The following is a 19131-nucleotide window of genomic DNA, read 5'->3' on the forward strand; positions in this document are numbered from 1 at the left end:
CCCTGAGCAACCTACTAAGCCAGTCAGATTACAACATATAACCAAGTGTCTCCTACACAATTGTCAGTATACTCCTGAGTCTTAAACCATGCAAGGTCCGTACATCACCAACAACCATGTGGACAATTTTTGAGCACAAAGCGCCACACACATATGAAGTTCGACGACTTCCCTACTCTCATACTGCGGAGTACGCACACTCCTACTAAACCTCAACTGGAGTACGCAGACTCCCCACTTTACCTCACATATGTCACAATTCACCTTCGATTTGCATAAGCCCTTGCAAGCGCAACCTACCACTTTCACGCTATCAGTAGAACGCCGAGAACATACCCAACCTTACTAACAGAATTCAGGATCTGGGAAAGTCATTTCTGGGTTTAAAGGGACATCATCTTTGCTACAGTTGCCATTTCAGAAAAAAAAACAAATCTCATAAAATAAACAACTAACCCTAACTCGAACTACCCCCATAACCATCAGTCATCACATAACTAGTTCTCCAAGGAAACTAACCATCAAGCTGCTACCAAAAACTGCTAGCATGCCTGGTCCTTAGTACGTAAACTTACAAGGAGACGTGTATAGGCTGATGAACCTTTTGGATCGCATGGAGTATCCTAGCCATTTAGTGACTAATGTATACCAATAATCAATTAATCAATGTACAAATCAATACACACTACGGAGAAACATTAATCATCTGTCAATAATATCAACAATTCACGAATAACCACAACTCAATATACGTTTTATCAATTTTTATTTCCCTATTAGTTACAATTCTAATGCAATATGGTTAACTCAAACTTTATTCACTCAGCTCAAATTGTATTCATTAGTGACCACCAATAACATAATCTAATCAAAACTTGAGAAAACATATGCTCTAATGCTTCAGCATAAGGCAACAAAGATGAAACAACATTAATAGCAGAGTTCAGCAATCAATTTGTCAATCATCTGTCACTGTCAGTCTCATCCAAAGGAACCTTACCTAACCCAAATTAGCATTAGCATGTGGGGCTTCATGCAAAAACATTTTAGAACATGAATTTGGAAAACATGTAGTTAGAAGAAAAACTATAAAAACAAACAGTGCAGTTGGTACCTAGAAGAAAAGGCACAAAAGTTAAAAAGTCAAATTTTTATAGCTACCTATCCACAGAATGGATCAGCAACAAAGTCAGTCTTCATCTTCAGGTCATCAATCGATCGGCGATGCATCAGGCTCTCTAAGAGGTTTGAGTCCAATGACGAAGTCTCGAATCGCATTCTCTGACATCTAATATCTGTATCCGTGTCTCCCCTTGCATCTTCCTGCATGTCCTGTTTTTAGCCTTTTGTCATGACTTTTTATTAGAGTTTTTCAGTCCTTCCCCCTAATTCCTAATCGGTTAATTTATCTCCACATATGACGCTACCCAATATTTTCAGTTCTTCAAATCTATGAATTCTAATATTTCGTCGCTCTCACATTGCCGATTGGTTCACTGTACGATGACCTCATCATCCGGCGCATCGGGTATCTAAAATGTTGCATCTTCTTCTTCAGTCAGTGTCTCTATTGTTCAAGTCCTGGGAAAGTACATCGAGTCCACTCTGTGCAAAATTGTATCAATTTGATTCCATCATCTCCTGTCCGTCGGTACATTGCAGAAAATTCTAGCTAAGCAGACTTTAACATCGGGTGGTTCAAGGTTAGTTCAACATCTCAGCTTCACTACAGTGTGCATTTATTCAGATTCTGCATGAGGCCTGGCAAAACTAGGCCACACTTTGGCTAAGTTAACTCTATAATATAATGCAAAACATAGGTTATACATCTTATTATGACATACTACTACATTATTATTATACGTTTTCATTATTTAACACATTTTTTTGTCATTTTAATATAATTTCGTATAAGCTGGCAGCCACTCTTCGTGGGCACATTTTCAAACGTGTACATTAATTTCTCTACGATAACTTTTCTATCCTTTTCTTGTTAAACAAAAACACATAAACATTCATTAAAAATTTCTAATTAACATATCTGCTTTAACAGTATCACTCATTTAAATCAAAATTATAGCTCTCAGTTTAGTATAAAAGAGAGATGTGATTTTGCAGAAATGAGGACTCAACACTAAAGTCAACTGCCAAATCTGATAACCGCGCACAAGGATATTAAAAAGTCAGACATTCTAGCAAATACCAAGAGTGGAAAAATCCAGAAGCAAATGGAAGTGCAGTCTCAGCATATTCGCATTTGAATAGACGTGTGGTTTAATCACACTGCCAGGGCAGAAAAACAGGCAGAACCTCTATTGGTTTCAAAAGAGGAATAAATACATGTCTTATAGTAGCAGAAAGAATGGGTACGAAGCATCACTTGAACACAAAGTTCAAGAGGTTATGCACACCTGATCACACTGTCTCTTTCAGATGGCTGTACAAAGTCCCTTAAGATTTCCAACAATCTTGTGTAGTTAGTGTTCACTCCGTGTAATGTATATTATGGTTATGGCTTGATTGGTCCTTATGATTTATTTTTTGTGGCACATTGTTTCCAGGATGACAAAGCGATTTAAAGAAAACTATTAGTGTACATAGCCATGTAGCACTGATTACAAAATGACATATGCCTAAGTGAAGTTATAAAATCTGATAACTCGCCAAGTTTAGTTTATAATGACTCGTAGAAGGAACAGGATTGTCCTCAGTGTTGTGCTTTTTTTCCCCTTGTTTGTAGACAGGACCATACTAAATGGAAATTGTGCGCATTTGAAAAAGTAACTAACCGAACATAATAAAATTGTTATAAGGTCCTAACATCTAGCTCATTTCGTTTTCATACTTTTTTTACATCTTGAAATAGAAAGTAGGAGTTAAATTTGCTCTTTTAGGCAGAACCACTTTACCAGTAACAGCGGTAACTTTACCGTGAGGGGAGGATGTTAGTACAGATTAGCTCAACAAGAAGTACCAGCCCTCAATATAAATGTGTACACAGGTAGGGCACCAAGAGTCCATTCTTACACAGTTAGGTTGGATGGTGAAGCTGAGTATAATATTTTAATTCTGCCAACCAAACTGCTACTCAGTTTAATTATATTCGAGCTTTTCTCCAACGACACATTTTATGAAAGGAAAGATCGTTATGAGCAGACAGCTCAGAATTAAATAAAAATTTCTCATGACTCCACTTCTCATCGCAAACCTTCCTCCCAGTAATCTTTTCATGCAATAGAAATTATTTGACGGTCGCATATATTATAAATAAATAGAGAGACCTTTGTTTGTCTTCTGCATGGAATGTTTTCTGGTTTAGAGCCTCATGTGTTACTTATCTTTAGTTTCCAATCATTTGTAGGCAAAGGCCAAGTTCACCAGTTAGAGAAAGCAGTGCCGTCTGCTGCCATAATGAGAAATTACTATCAAATAGTATCTCTGTCAGGCTTTGGCCAGTACTTTCATAATTAAAGTAGCAAATATCAGGAAAGTGTTTGCAGAGTGTTGCAATTGGGTTCTGCCCGTTCAGTATGCCCGGAGTTTTTGCTTTTTGGAGCATCTGTTTTTTTAAACATTTTATTATGAATCAATCTCACTACCTATGTCTCACACATGGCAATCACATGGCAAACAGACTGCACATGTTTACCGCTAGTGTCCACCTTTTAAGATAAGGCTGCTGAGACACAGCAAGGGTCAGGGACACTTTGTTGGTTGCATGTGAACATGAGAGGTGGCGCAGGGTGCCAGGAAAGTCAGCTGCCTCAGGACTGCACCGCTTTATAGGTGAGGTGAGGAGGGTTGCTGCAACTGCCCCAGGTGGATTGAGCTTGCCACCAGGATTAAAACATACACAACAAATCGGCCCAGCGGGCCCAAGTTATCACATTGTAAAGTTTGGTGACCTTTTTTCGTATGGCGCACGTGGGGTACCACTGCCTCGATCAGAAAATACCCCGGGGCGAGCCAGGGCAGAGGTGTCAGTGCAAGAAGGATTTTAACATTTTTTATCTCCCTCATAGGAGGGGTCGTGCATGGAGCCCCCTTCTGTCACTCTCCTATGCACCTGGGGACCCCATCAACTAGGTGTGCACATTCCCATGGGGCCAAGAACCCATCCCTGACCCTCCACATGCCAAAACTCGTAGGGGGAGTGAGGTCACGCTCCAGCCAGCATTGTCAGCCGCCTCTCTTCCCGTACCCTTGTCCTGGGGCAAGTGGGAGGCTGCCACAGATCACCTTGCCTGCCCGCAGGAACGGGCAGGCAGAGAGACCTTGCGTGCTTCTGCAGCAGTACGGAAAAAGGCTGCCCAGGCATGGGGGTGGCAGGAGTGCGTTCCCTGGGCTGCTTTGCGACATGGACAAAGTGCAGGGTGACTAGGCATGCCTAAAAAAAGGAGATAACAAGAGAAAACCATGACTGTGGCTCTCCCGGCTCAGTGGGAGAGCCAATAATAAAATATTCACTGCTACCTAAGGAGCACCCCTTAATGCCCTGCAGGGCTACACAATTAATTGTGTTGGCCCTAATTTTAGTTTTCTCCCTTTGTGGTCGCCCCAGGACGGCATCAGCAGCAACATTAGGAAGTGCACAGTGTTCTCTCGAAAAGAACTTGAGGAGACCCCACCGTAAGTTGGGTAGGATTGAAAAACACTAACCTTCCCCGGATTTCCAAAATATTTTCAAGCACTCTCAGGCTGGAGTTCTTGCTCTACATTAGGGAGTGCTCCGCTCTCTGGGTGTCATGATTATGGTTGCAATTGTTATGGCCTGAATATGGTTCAAGTTGCACACTTTGAAGTGCCCAGTTATGGTTGGAAAATATACATAAAAATTATACAAACACTTGCCTTGCTTATTTTAAATACTTTGTTTTCACCTATTTCACATAAGGTTGACCATGAATATTGCTCACTCTGTATATGTTAACATTAATAAGTGCATTTGTGCAGAATTATTGTTCATTTATGTGTGTGATAATAATATTCACATGTGGGCTGTTAAACCTTGACAATACCAATAGACTCTTTTCAGTCTGCCAATGTACATATTTGTAAATTATTGCATAGTATATAATAGTGTGTGTGTGTGATAAATGTACTTCTTCTAAAGAAAAAGTACTGACTGGACAATAATTTACTGATTATTATTGTGTGCCAGTGAATGGTGATTACTAGCCCACACCACCCCACAAGAAGAGGTCCTAAGACTGCTCTGCCTCACTACCCTGAAAGTCAAGTGCTACAATTGCGTGCTTGGTTCCCAGTAAGGGGACTGGGGACCTATTACTTGTGCAAGCTACACAACTAATAACCTAATTTCCTTCACAGATGGAGAATCTTTTTTTAACCAGTTTGTCATTTAGACAAATCTGTTAGTTCTCACAACTATCTTCCTGTTCGTCCTCGTTGTGTTATGGACACTGAACACAAGTTTAGCTCTCTACTATATACTTTCCTGACATGCCTATTCAAGGAGCTTGGCTCTGTAGATTTTACTCTCCTGTCTAAGATTCTGAATAGCTTCTCATACTTGAGGATGGTCCCTAAAGTATTGAGTCAGTGGTGGATCCCGTTTTAAACAATTTACTTCAGGATCCATTGACCACATACAGCCCTTTTCACTGCTTATGGAGAAGCAGGTTGCCAAGCAGCTAATCACTTCTTAAAAGCTTCAGATGACTTTGATATTTCTATGGTGGGTTTCTGTCCTATATGAATTGCTGCATCAGTCCTTGTGGCAGTTCTGATTGCTGTCACTCTTGATGTTGGCTGAGTTAATACCTTACTCTTCTTAGAACTGTCAATGTGTTTGACCTGCACTCTGTCACGTCTACACAGTGATTACCTGTATGTAACTATATGTTGAGTAGTGACTACAATAAGAGTGAAATTCTGTGGATGTGTTTAAAGGATGGCGTGTATGCTGCATTTGGCACTTTCAACCATGGCATACTGCTGGATGGACTGCACGATCTGTATTACGAAATGTACCACAAGGGCACACTAGGAATACACACCCACTCATCTCTGTCTCCTCCCCTACCCCCAGGACTTTGGTTAAAAAAACTAAATAAGGGGCCGCAGCCCCTTCTATAATACAGGTCATACCAGCAAAACATGTACTCCAGTGCAACCTCTAGGAGGGACTCTTTAATTTGCATGGGCATTCCCCCATACAAATGAGGAACCACATTGCTTCTTCATCTGCACTGTATTACAGACATAGAGCAAAGGCTAAAAGGTTGTCAGGCGATGCACGAACTGGGCGCCACACAATAGTTGTGCAGACAGAGTGCCTCTCGAGGGCACCCTCTGGAAGTGAGTTAAAGAGGGTTCTAGGGACCACACAGACCTCATCCTGTGGGGGGAGGGTGCAGCCATTTTATAACGAGGCTGTATTGCCTCCTGCAGTGTGAAAAACAGTTCATCAAATTGAAACAGCCAGCCTGCCTTTCACTAATGTGTTGCCCCTACAGCTCATGACCATTTTGGGTATAGCATTCATTGTGATGGGTATAGCTATAGGTATGAAACAGCACATACCAGGGCAGTGCACCCTATCTGAATTAATGGCTAGTGATAAAACTAGCATTGTTGGATGAACCCTTTGTTGACTTGCTCCTTTTCTTTAAGCCTGCCCTAAGGTGTTCAGTCACTTAGTTCACTTTAAAATTACCCTCCTTCTTGTGGAGGCTGGACCCTCTCGTCTTTCTTCTGTTATATCTATACCCCCTGGCAAATCTCATCTTTTGACATTACCACCTTTATCATGCATACCTAGCTACTACTCTGTTTGGAGAGCCATGGGGCATCTGTGTCATCTTTTCAGCAGTGCATATTGGAAGTCATAGAATGGGTGGGACACCATTGGCTGAAGCTTAACTTAGAAAAAAGAGCTCCTTTTGAGGGAGGGTGGGTAGACCTATAAAACCCACCTTTTGAAATTAAGACCTGATTGCAACAAAAATTATAAACTCATGGGTTTTAATATCGATTTTGAGCATAAATCAGAGGTCACTGCAAATTCTCAGGATGCTTCGTAAAACCAGACTCAATTGTGTAGGACTATGCCTTTTCTTACTGAGGATGGCTGTCGTTTGGTGGTCAGGACCATAGTTAAGCCTAGCCTAGACCATGCATGTACACTGTACTTCGGGTCCAGAGCATTTTCTGAACTGTATTTAGGTCCTCTAAAATTAAGCTGCCAGATTTGTAGCTGGGTTTTCTAAATCTTGGTTTTACAAAAATGTTCCTGGCTTCCTGTTCATACTAGAATCACTTTTAAAGTACTGCACCTAATTCATAAATCGCTCTCTAGAAAAAAAAAACTCGGTTTTTACTAATACTCCTTAGCTGATATACACATACCACTGCACTGTATTTGTTCAAAGCCAACTTTTGTTTATCCCTCTAGGAAATAAATGTTCGGTGTCAGGGCCTTCTGTGGAATAGTCTTCTGCTGTATCAAAGATGAGCCCTGGAATTCCCTATAGGAGCGTAAGACCTGATTAATCTCTAGATTTTAGCAAACACTACGATTTGAGCATGGAGGTGGTTGAGTTCTCCCCTTGTTAGCACCACTAAACCCCTTGTAGTGTATGAACGGTATTATAATAGGGATCGACCCCGTTGTCTTTTCAGACCACATACCTGTTCAAGTTCTTTATTTCAATGGTGCAGATAGCTGCATTCATAAATTTATGCTGTGTAGCCATATTTTCAATTTCTCAAGAAATGGCTACTTGATGCCATTGAAAAGTAACATTTCACACGATCATCCACACAGCACATACCGTCAGTCCTTAAGGAATTTCACCTCGAGTCAGTGATATAAACCTGAAAAAACTCACGGGGAGCACCCACTCAGTCTTTCACAATTCCAAACTGTCAGGTTTAGTTTATAATCTAGTGCACAAAAATTTTACATTCCAGCATTATTTGTAGGCAACCCGGAATAGTGAAAGACAAAGCGAGAATAGTTACTTGAATACCTGCTTTCTCTCCCCTATTTGGAAACCAACTGTCTGGTTTAACCAGTAAAATCAAAGGCTGTTACTTTCTTCAATATCTGTAATACTACAGAGATACATTGCTACACAGTTTCATCTTCAATTATATGTGGTCTTAAATTAGCCAGTGCCCTTGTTATACCACTTCCTGTGGATTATTTGCAGGAGACATATCTGTCCCTCCTTCCCCTCGCGTGGCGTAATTTGCTCCTTTATTTCCTCAAGGGTTTATGCATGATTAAGTTACGATGTTAATTTGCACACCAAAATCCTACATTGTAAATTAGAATTTATACATCCTTCCTGGTATTTCAAAGACCCCATGTTTTTGGCAAAGGAGATCAAAAATTTGGGAAATATGCTTAAAGTATTTGCACTGACTCCTTTTATAATTAGTTTTTCAATAGATGCCTGAGGACTCTGTTGTGAAATGATTAATGCATAGAGATTCCTATACCTATCTAAAATTAGGTAATTCACTTTTTTTGCGTCATGTGATAATTAAACTTAAAAGTTCTGTTTATTTGTTGGCAGAGCCCTGGAGCACAGTCAGAGAATATAGAGAGGGGTCTGCATCGCCTTTTCAATCCATGCTCCTGTTTTAGCACGTTAACTAGATCTATACAAAAGGCCTCAGGAAAGGAAGGCTAGACTGCCGAATTTACAAGGACCCTGCTTCTCAATGATGGGTCTTAAAGATCATACTTTGAGATGTCTAGAAGGCAGCAAGTCAATGTGTATGCTATAGAAAATGGCCGTTCTCTTAGATCACCCGAATCCCAAGCATCTCCTGTGCCGGTCTTTTCACAGGGTCGGCGTAGGGTGCAAGTCATACTTTTCGGGGAGAAACTTGAAAGTAAATGGAAGGTGCAGTTAAGGTGAAGTCAGTGATATTTATAATTATAATAATATGCAATCTATTTTCCTTTTCTTGTAGATAACGTTTTGCTTCAAAAATGCTATTTTTATATGAGTTTATGCTGGTTGATGCGCACCAATTATCCATAGTTTATACAAGTCAAACCTTAGATGGTCACAGCTTCGCCACATTTGGCCATTTAATCATTTAGAAAACGTTAGACGTGCTGCAGAAATGTATGACTACCCAGTGTAGCCTATGGAATGAGTCATTTGAATGCTGCAACTCTATCATACTAATGCGTCCAGAATGCTTCTGTAATCCTCATCTTTAACTTGCAGGACTTTGAGAGTGTTTGACCTTAGTTTAAACCATTTCATTGGTTACGAGTACAAGGGAGGACTGAAATTAAATTGGAATATGTGGCTTACTTAAAGTATAACATTCTTCTACATTACTTGCTGATTAAGACATTTTTAAAGTGCACCCCATTCGCTCAGTAATACCTCAGACTTGGGCTATCCAGGTCAGGGATTAGCCAAGACCTTTTGATTTTACTAAAATTAAATATACAGTGCACTTATATGCAGTGCTTAATTAAAAAAAACAAAAATTAAAAAAAACGCCAGACCCTCGTAGGGAGCCCACTACAGCTTGCACCACCCGTTGCGCCTGCTATAACTGTCTATGACTGTACCAACACAAGTATTAACCATCACACTCCTAGAAGTGTGACAATTCACACTAATCAAGGTGCCCAACACTATAAGGATGGCTTGGGCAGCAGGTATTAGTCATTTTTAATGTACATTGAATTACTAAAGGACTGTTGTATGGTTCATTTCTAAATTAAACAGACAGCGCCACCATGTGCCAGACTGTCATAAGTCCTGGTGTTGACAATAAAGTGCTAGAGGTGAGCACCGGAAACCACTGTTTCAAATTAAGCACTGCTGACATGTAGGGGTTATGAGTTAGTCCTCTTCATTCCTTAGTCTCTTGTTGTGTCACTCACATTTTACTTCTGTTCTCTTTAGCACACAGAATGTGGCACTTGGTCAGCCTGCTTTAGCCATCAGTTAACTTCACATTTTGGTTTTTCACAAGGAGCACATCCTCTCACAGGATAGTTCTCTTAATGCTAGAGGCTACTATGGAAATGTGTGCTTTTAGGGATAAAAATATATTTTTGCTTTTAAAAATTTTTTTAGATGACAAAGTCTCAGCAACTTCCACTATAATGAAGGTATGCAAAGGAAACAAAATATATTGGCAAAGCCCGAAGGCAACACCAGAACTATCAGCTTTGGTAGTGTTTGTTTCTTTATTCCAAAGAACTAGAATAAAATGTTAGGTGGCAGAGCTCTCAGGGTCCAATGCGTGGAGCTATGCAACAACATCCCTTCACACCTGCCCACCAACCTACTCTGCGTACGTTTTGGCAAAAAATGAAACCCTGGCTCTTGTCATTGTTTTGGAGACGTAGAGGAGTTACAGAGCTTGTCTCACTAGTGTAGCTTCAAACGACTGCCAGTGGCTGGACGTGTGCTTTAGAAATAAACATAGACAATAAAATCAAGTGGCGAACTTTAAAGGAGAAGGGATACTGCACAATATTCCAGAACATAGGAACCCCACAGAACTAGTAGAAAAAAAGCTCCTAAAATTGGAATGTATATACTTACTTATTGTTAAAAGGGCTCGGACTGCAAACTCAAATAAGAGAATGAAGGTGGCTGTTATACTGAAATTAATGTGAACGATCGGCCCTTGTTTCTGGGAAATACTAGTAACTAGAGTCATCTTCATATATTATCTTTTCAACAATGTGCGTGCGCTTCTTTCTCCTCTAAGTGGCACTGCAGAACAGGTTTATAAAAAATACTGAGCAGTGAAATGCAGTGAAAACATTAAAGCAGTTTCGCAAGAAAAGCAGCTGTGCAATCCCGAAAAAAACAAGCATTTGCAATACAATGGATCTCGCATTTGCTCGAGTTAGAGCTATTAGCGTTGTAAACAGTTTTACATAGGCGAACCATTCATAGCGCCAGGGCCGCCATGAGCATCAGCGTGAACAGACACACCAAAGGAAAAAGAAGTTTGCTCCCATTCAAATATCGGCAAAAGTGCAATTAGCCATGTAACAGGGATGATGACCAAGGCATAACAAAACCTCCCCAATGAGGGACAAACGTGAACCTTTTACCAATGTAATCAAAGGATTTTTGAAGGGCAAGCCCACGAACGAGTGGTAGTGATGGGCGTGAGGTGGGCATTGTTAAAAGACAAGATACATACCAACACGTCGGAAAAGTAGCGTTTGCGCACTGCTGTACTCGACCTAAAAAAAATGCAAGGGTGTGGTGGGCTGGACCTCACCCTGCTAGTGAAACCACAGAACTCAGCTGGGGAACCAATGACCGTTACACCCAAGGGTCAGTGGTTGTTACTGTTTTGAGATAGCACTTTTTAAACTAAATACCTTAATTCCTTTTCATTCTCATCTAAAACTATAATAATATAATATAAAACGTTAATAAATAATATCATATAAATCATCACAAGTCTTGTGGTTTTTAGATGAGTGAGGTGGTCCTATTCTGTTTTACAGAGAGAACACGTCCTTGTTTGCATGTGCCGTATGAAGATGTGCGTCCTTGGCGACCAGGCTTATTTACAGTAAAACATTAATTTCTGAGTACACTGACCTCTTGAACACCTGGGGCCATATGTACGAACACTTTTCCCATAGACACAGAATGGGGAAAAACCTTTGCTACATCTGGCCCTTGGTTCCATATGCAGATAACATGCTTGAACACGTTTCGCAGACAATAACAAAACCAAAATGTTTGGCGTTGATATAGCAAACATGTACATCCGTATAATAAAGAAACACACGTGCACATAGCATGTACAGTCTAGCATGTTTATTCCCGCCAAGTCAGCAGACATACACCCAATTGCACAAGGCAAACACATATAAAGGCATCAGTGCACAGAGATGAAGAGTCCTAGATGACGATGTGCAGTAAGTAGGGAGCACAAGTTTTTCAGCATCTTTGGAGAAAAGGATGTTGCGAAGCTGGGAGCACAAGGAGATGCTCCTCTGTGAGGCACATAGCGATGCTAACCAGTGGTTCACCTCACAGGAGCAGTTAGTACTTATAATAGTAATAGTATTTAAAAAAACGATCAGTTTTTATCCAGATTACGCAAATTAAGACAAAACAAGTGCACCCCGCAAGTAGAGTTGTAAAACATTTACAGGAACTTGTAGAAAAAAGACAAACATCCACACACAGTTTTGGGTTATTTCCGACTGATGTGCTTTGGGCTACTCACGTTATCATTGTAACTGCCTTATTGTGTTTCTTTTCCCTATTTTAGCTCTAATTATCTTAAACCTGGAGACCAGAAAGTTTTTTAATTGTATTAAGTGCTCAAAATGTGCTTCCTTTTTCCAAGACTTTACACAGTTCTTTGCAGTGAACCCTCCTTGTGGTCATAGTACATTTTATTTGTTAATGGAAGTTCTTTCCTCCATTACGTTTCTATATTTTGAACTGGGCTGTAGGTCTCCTGCTCTTTCATTTATGCAACTTTTTGTGCTTTCGGCAGGATTAACATAAATGGCTGTAGAGGACTGAAATAAAACGCAATGCTTATGTCACTAAAAAAATACTGTTTAAAGCTGAAGTAACTGAAATTGTATTTAAGCCCACTATGATTTTTCACCTATTAAGACATCAGAAGTGGATGGTGTGGGACCATCCTTTCATAAAACCTTTTCAGAGAAACCCAGCAATCCTTTAGCAAAAGAAATCCTTGGTGAATATGTGGCCTAAAGGCCCACCGTGCCAGAGACTAATATTCTGTTTAGTGATAAAACAACTGTTGGAACTGGCCCTTTTTGCAGAGTTATCACCAAACTGTTTGCCCTCTTCCTCCTATTTTTTCTGATCTAATGTGGCTGGTTTTAGGACTCTGGACACTTTACCACTGCTGACCAGTTCTAAAGTGCAAGTGCTCTCTGTCTAAATTAGATTGGTAATGGAAAGTCCATGAAAAGGAGCTGGAGTTTGTGGGGGCACCTCTGCTCATGCATGGGTTCCCTCATACACAGGTACCTGCACCCTGCCCTCTGGGTTAGGAGGGCCGACCATTGGGGTGGCCTACAGTGACCTGGTGCAGTGCCCTGTAGTGAAAAGGGTGCATGCACCTTTTCACACAGGCTGCAGTGGCAGGCCCGCAGATACATTTTGCATGGGCTCCCCATGAGTGGCATAATACATGCTGCAGCCCATGGGGGACCGCTGGTGTCCCAATGCCCTGGGTGCCATACACCAGGGACTTATAAGGGGGCATCAGTATGCCAAATGTGGGGTGTTTGTGGTCCAAGCAACCAGGTTTTAAGGGAGAGAGAGCACAGTCACTGGGGTCCTGGTTAGGAGGATCCCAGTGAACACAGTCAAAACATACTGACAACGGGCAAAAAGTGACGGTAACCATACTAAAAAGAGGCTACTTTCCTACACCTGGTACTGAACAAAACTACTTTGTATGCCAATATGCTCCTGGTGGTAGAGCAGAATGTGATCATTCACGGTAAAGCCAGCCGATAGGTAGAGAAATAGAAGTTTAATAAAAACAAAATGACTTTCTTAACATCAGACCTAATTAGGGATCCAATTCTTAAAGAAAGTCACAAAACTGCTCCCATGGGGTATGTCTTTGGATTAGTGGTTTTCATGAATTTATAAGAACCTACAGAAGTAAACCAGAAAATCGTACTCCTAGAAAACATTTGTAAACTATATTTTAGCATGTGCAAATATACATGTGTGGATTTGCTCATGTGAAAATCTATTGAGCTTTTACAGGTTCACGTTCACTCCAACCACTTTTTCCCCAACCCTGGAAGAACGTCTACTTCTGCCATTGTCAGGAGTAAATTTCCAACCTTTCTCATTATGGGGAAAGATTAGAGAAGAGCTGGTGAAAATACTTAAAACATGCAAGTTAGTAGGTTTGTAGACTCAAAGGCATTCCAGCCCTGGAACTATTGCTTACTGCTTCCTCCAACCCCAGTATGTAGATTTGTGGAAATTGCTACAGCAGGGATTGAAATTGCAAGTATTCAACCCCTACTAAAGTACTATCCTTAGCATAATCAGGGAGTCTATTTTCAGAGCTCTTACATAATGAAATTGCTGCCATAATTTGTCGTCGCACAACATGGCACTAAAGGGACAAGTAGATTTTTTTTTACAGGACAAGTATGTTTAAGAAGCAACCTGTCCCATGGGCAAGTAGATATTTTATTAAATTCCACACCCCTGAGACTAGCAAGGCTTTATACGTGTTGTAAATTTCCACTTTCAATCCATATGAGCTAGGGGTGCTACCACTCACAAACTGCTCAACACCCACTAGAATCTTAGGCAAAACTAGAGGTGCTTCTAGAGCATGTCTGTCGGCATATGGGCAACAATGACATTGTCCAAACAAAATCATATTGGTTCAGAGTCTGGATTCTGGGGGCTTGTCTAAATGACAAGAAGTATTACTATTAAGGGCCTTATTACAACCTTGACAGAGGGGTTTCCTCCATCACAAATGTGACGGATATTCTGCCCGCCATATTACGATCTCGATAGAATATATTGGGATCGTAGTCCAGCAGAGGGGATATCAGTCACATTTGTGATGGAGGAAACTCCATTTGTCAAGGTCATAATAAGGCCCTAAATGTCTAAATGTGGCAGTAATATTCTGTCAATGATGAATTGATTCTGCTTTGAGAATTCAACATGATCCTGCCATTTGTGCCTATGAGAGCTATCAGATGGTTTGACATTACAGAGGAGAACAGCAAGGCCAAATGTTTTCTAGCACTGTCCTCTTCGGAGTGACTCTTGAATGCATGTTGCCTGTGGTCCAGAGAGTGCATCTATTTTAGCAACATCATACAGTCTGACTTGCGCTGTGTAGTTGTGGTATTAACTGCAACAAAAATTATTGAATAACTGCTTTAATTAGTTTCAGCAACTGGTGATAGTTTGGGCCACATTCCAGTCCCTCATTATTAGCTGAATGTGCCACTCTAGGAGACCTGCTGCATGTAAATCAGCCTTGATCATCCTCCAGTCGGAACAGTCTTACTAGATTTGCCAGGCCAGATCTCCTCCAGATAGAAACACAAGCATGCCAGACTGGTATTGGACTACTTAGACCCCAGCTGTGTGGAATAGCGTTAGTCCTTTAGTACAGTGACCATAGGACACATAATTGGGCCTCAACTGCAACAATAATAAAGTGATGGAAGGAACGATTGAATTAATATTAGTTACTGGCAGTTGTCAGGCTCCATCCTAGTCCATTGTTGTTAGTGGGTTATTATTTTTCTTGATAATGTACCTTCCCTTCCATTTGAATCACATCTCAGTGGAGAATCAGTTTGGCTTACTGTAGGATGGCATTGATGTATGTCTGTAGCTCAATGATGCAAACAATTATTATAACTTACTTTCAGCTGCAGTACCACTGTTCCAGGGAGGTGTCAGTGCTCTTTACATGGCAAAGCACTGTTTAGATCGTCTCAATTCAATTGTAAAACGGAAGCAGGTGAGATATAAGTGAACATCATGCATTAAACATGTATTGAATTCCGTTCGAAGGGTGGGAGTACATTTAAGCAGGAGGAGAACCAGATGTGTGCAATGAACAGGAAAGAAAGGCTGAGAGGGTGAGATGGAGATGGAATAATGTGGTATTTGCAGAGTGCTTTACCCAGAAAGAGTAGCATAAATCAGAGGGGGCATACCAATGGTGAGAGTATTGTAGAGGGAAGAGAAAGAAGTACAGAGCAGGGGGTCAGAGAGGTGATAAGGAAGGTAGAGAAGATACAGTTTAGAATTCTGGTGTAGTCGAGGGAGCAGTAGCGAAGATGAGGGGGTTTGAAGAAAGATTGGCAATGACCTTGGTAAGACATGTCGACTTAGTCTTTTTCTCCCCACCAGCACACACAAGCTGTGAGGCAGTGTGCATGTGCTGAGTGAGGGGTCCCCAGGGTGGCATAAGACATGCTGCAGAAACAAAAAAAAAAAAAAAAGAGAAGTGTAGACATGAGGGAGAAATAGATGGCTGTGTGATCTCATTTAGTTGAAATTTGAATACAAAAGTTTCCAGATTCTTGTGAGAGAGGAGGCCTTCTCGGTATTTCAGTTTCAGCTGGGAGAGAGTTCTAGAGTGATGGACTAGTTCTGAGAAGGAGTGGAAGGGCTGTCCAAGGCAGTTCAGGTAGAGTGAATACAATCAAAGGTATAAGAGCGTATGTGGCAGTGTGTGTGGTGCCACTTACAGACTTGTTTAACTTCTTATTTCTGCCAATTTGCCATATGATCTATGAAAATCTAATGTATTCCTAGTTCTGAGTATGGGAAGAATGGAGAAGATTGGACAAGGCTTGCAAATAAAAAAGTAAGTGGAAAGAATATTAAATATTAATAATGTGAGGTAGCTTAAATGGACGAGACCTCAGGATCATTGCAGTGTGGGTTCACCAGGTCTGAAGTCAGTCCGGCAGCAGCTAATATTTTATTTTAACATTGGGTTATGGGATTTTGATGACTTAAGGGACTTAGAGCGTTGTAACTGGTGCGCTCGAATTTCTTTGGAGTGGTTGAGAGGGGGACATAAATGTCCTTACGGAAGTTAGCTCAAGTTTATGTTCGTGGAGTTGAAACTTATTAGGAGCTGGATAAATGGCTGGAAACGGACACCAGGGGTGCTGGGTGGGAATGGAGCTAGCTTGCGGTGCTGTGCCGCCTGTAGTTTCCACAGATGGCAATCCTATGGGTCATTCTTTTACTGCGTTCCTCAGCAGCATTGCTAAAAGTGTAATTCTTTGGAAACCATCAGTAGGGAACTATATCCGGAAGATCGTATGTGTAGTCAGGGGCGTAGCTTCGGAGGGGGCTGTTTGAAGTGTTAACGCCCCCCCCCCTCCTAAAAAAAATCTATAGTAAATAGTTGGGTACAGGTGCTTTCAGTCGGGTATTGTGCGGTGTCGGATTTCACCCTGGATTTTTTACAAGCCCACACTGTCACACTCTCGTGTCGCACTCTCCCCTCTGCCTTAAAACATGGTTAGTATGAAATATATGTTTTTTTATGTATCCTTACCAATACACACTCCTCTCTCTCGCCTCCTAAGCGTCCCTCGTGCCCTACGTCTTATAATGTATTTTAACAAGATATGCCAGCGTGATTATTGGGAAATCTGAAGTTTGCAGGCCCCAATCTTACTAACTAAGCTACACAACTGTGTCAGTTGATGGGCAATGCAGGACGCTTGAAGAATGTTTGGACGTGGTCGTTGTGGTTGAAATGGCACCAAAAGTATGTTGTCGCAGCCTTGTAAAATTGATGGAGACACTCCACCTCTATCGGTGTGTTCCTTTGCGATTAGAGTTCAGGAAAAGTCTGCACCTAAGTTACCCTATTATTCATCTGCGAAAAGACGCATGGGATCACAATGTGAGAGACATGCTCAATTGAAGCTATTGTCCTGCAAGCGGTTACCAGATAAGAAACTTGGGGGGTCATTACAACCCTGGCGGTCCAAGACCGCCAGAGCTGTTTCGACGGAAGCACCGCCAACAGGCTGGCGGTGCTTCCTGGCATATTACGACCGCGGCGGTAGCGTCGCGGTCGCACCGCCGGGGCCGGCGGTTTTCCGCCACAATGGCCCTGGCGGTTGTAATCCGCCAGGGCAGCGCTGCTAGCAGCGCTGCCCAGGGGATTACAAGTCCCTGACCGCCAGCCTTTTTCTGGCGGTCTGAACCGCCAGGAAAAGGCTGGCGGTACGGGGAGTCGTGGGGCCCCTGGGGGCCCCTACACTGCCCATGCCACTGGCATGGGCAGTGCAGGGGCCCCCTGACAGGGCCCCATGCGGCTTTTCACTGTCTGCTATGCAGACAGTGAAAAGTACGACGGGTGCAACTGCACCCGTCGCACGGCCGCAACACCGCCAGCTCCCATGTTGCGACCCTCATCCCCGCTGGGCCGGCGGGCGGAAACTTGGTTTCCGCCTGACGGCCCAGCGGGGATGTCCAAATGGGCACGGCGGCCGCCCGCCAATGTTGTAATGACCCCCTTGGTCTTACAGTTTGGACAAGAGAGAGTAACCCTCTTCCAAGTTAGCTTGGTAAAAGCACGCGCCTACCTTCTAGGACGTTTAATATGACTGACAGACACACAGAAGAGGGTAATATTGATAACTACTAAGTATATATACTTTATTGTATGAATAAATAAAATCATAACAATAAACTTATAAAAAGCAACACATAGGTCACGAATTAGGCTGCCAGCTGGAGCTATCCGACTTTGCGGTTACTTCCCAATCAGGAGACTGTAACCCGAGGTAAAACAGACCCCTGATACTGGGAAACTGGTTTTGTCTACATCCGTTTGGTTGTCTTGTGTTTCCAGTGCATGTAAGAGGTTTTGATATTTTGAAAAAATAAAGAACTGAGGACCAGGGTCCGGTAAGCGTGGCTAGTTGCTAGACTGCAAGCTCTCTTCCTCCTAACGAAACGTAGCATCGCCCCACCCCTCATACCCTACCCTTGCGTAATTAGGGTTTGAGGTCAAGAGGTGCCTGGCTGAAGATGTGACTAATGACCACTGCCCTCCCGGGCACGCAGCTGAGGGAGAGTTATCACAGTATATTCAAAGAGCGGTAGGGTGGGAATCGCCTCTTTAGTTACTGACTGCATTTGCCCTTTCTTTCTAATAGCTGGGGACAAAGTTCACGGCGGAAGCGAAGCTTGCCCTCACGTTTGAGTTTGTGAGCGGTCATGTGGTGTTTAGCAATGCATATTTGGCATTCTTAGTTGATAAAGTGCTGACTCAGTGCGCCTTAACCATTCATTGGGGGAACCTTGTCACTGTTGCTGCGCGGGCGGAAGTGAAGCGCGAATACAGCTTCGGGGGTGTTTGTGAATTCCAGCGATCGGACTGGCGCAGGTAGGCCCCGCAAACTAGCATCATCCGCTTAACTTTCGGTCAGAATGTTTATCCTGCGTAGAACTGTGTGGGAGCTGTGTGCTAGTTGTTAAATGCTGTTTGACGCTGTCCACATTCACGAGACAGCAAGTGTCGCTGTCCAAGTACGGAGTAGTGTCCACTTGGCTGCTTTCATTTTTGCCGACGGGCGCATTGCTTATACTTCCACGGTCTCGTGAAGAGAAA

At 42.2% G+C, this 19131-nt stretch overlaps 1 protein-coding gene across 9 annotated transcripts in view; it reads left to right on the forward strand.

Moving 5' to 3' along the window:
- Nucleotides 1-19131, forward strand: part of PPFIBP2 (PPFIA binding protein 2) — a 1142047-nt gene that overhangs the window by 577579 nt on the left and 545337 nt on the right. The window contains exon 1 of one of the 9 annotated variants that reach the window (XM_069223553.1): nucleotides 18820-18906. The exons of the other annotated variants lie outside the window; for them this stretch is intronic. The gene's annotated coding sequence lies outside the window, so the exon portion shown is untranslated. Of the gene's footprint in view, nucleotides 1-18819; nucleotides 18907-19131 lie in introns of those variants that run through there. 9 annotated transcript variants of the gene reach the window in all.

This window comes from Pleurodeles waltl, chromosome 3_1 (assembly GCF_031143425.1).
Source record: "Pleurodeles waltl isolate 20211129_DDA chromosome 3_1, aPleWal1.hap1.20221129, whole genome shotgun sequence".
Lineage (NCBI taxonomy): Eukaryota > Metazoa > Chordata > Amphibia > Caudata > Salamandridae > Pleurodeles > Pleurodeles waltl.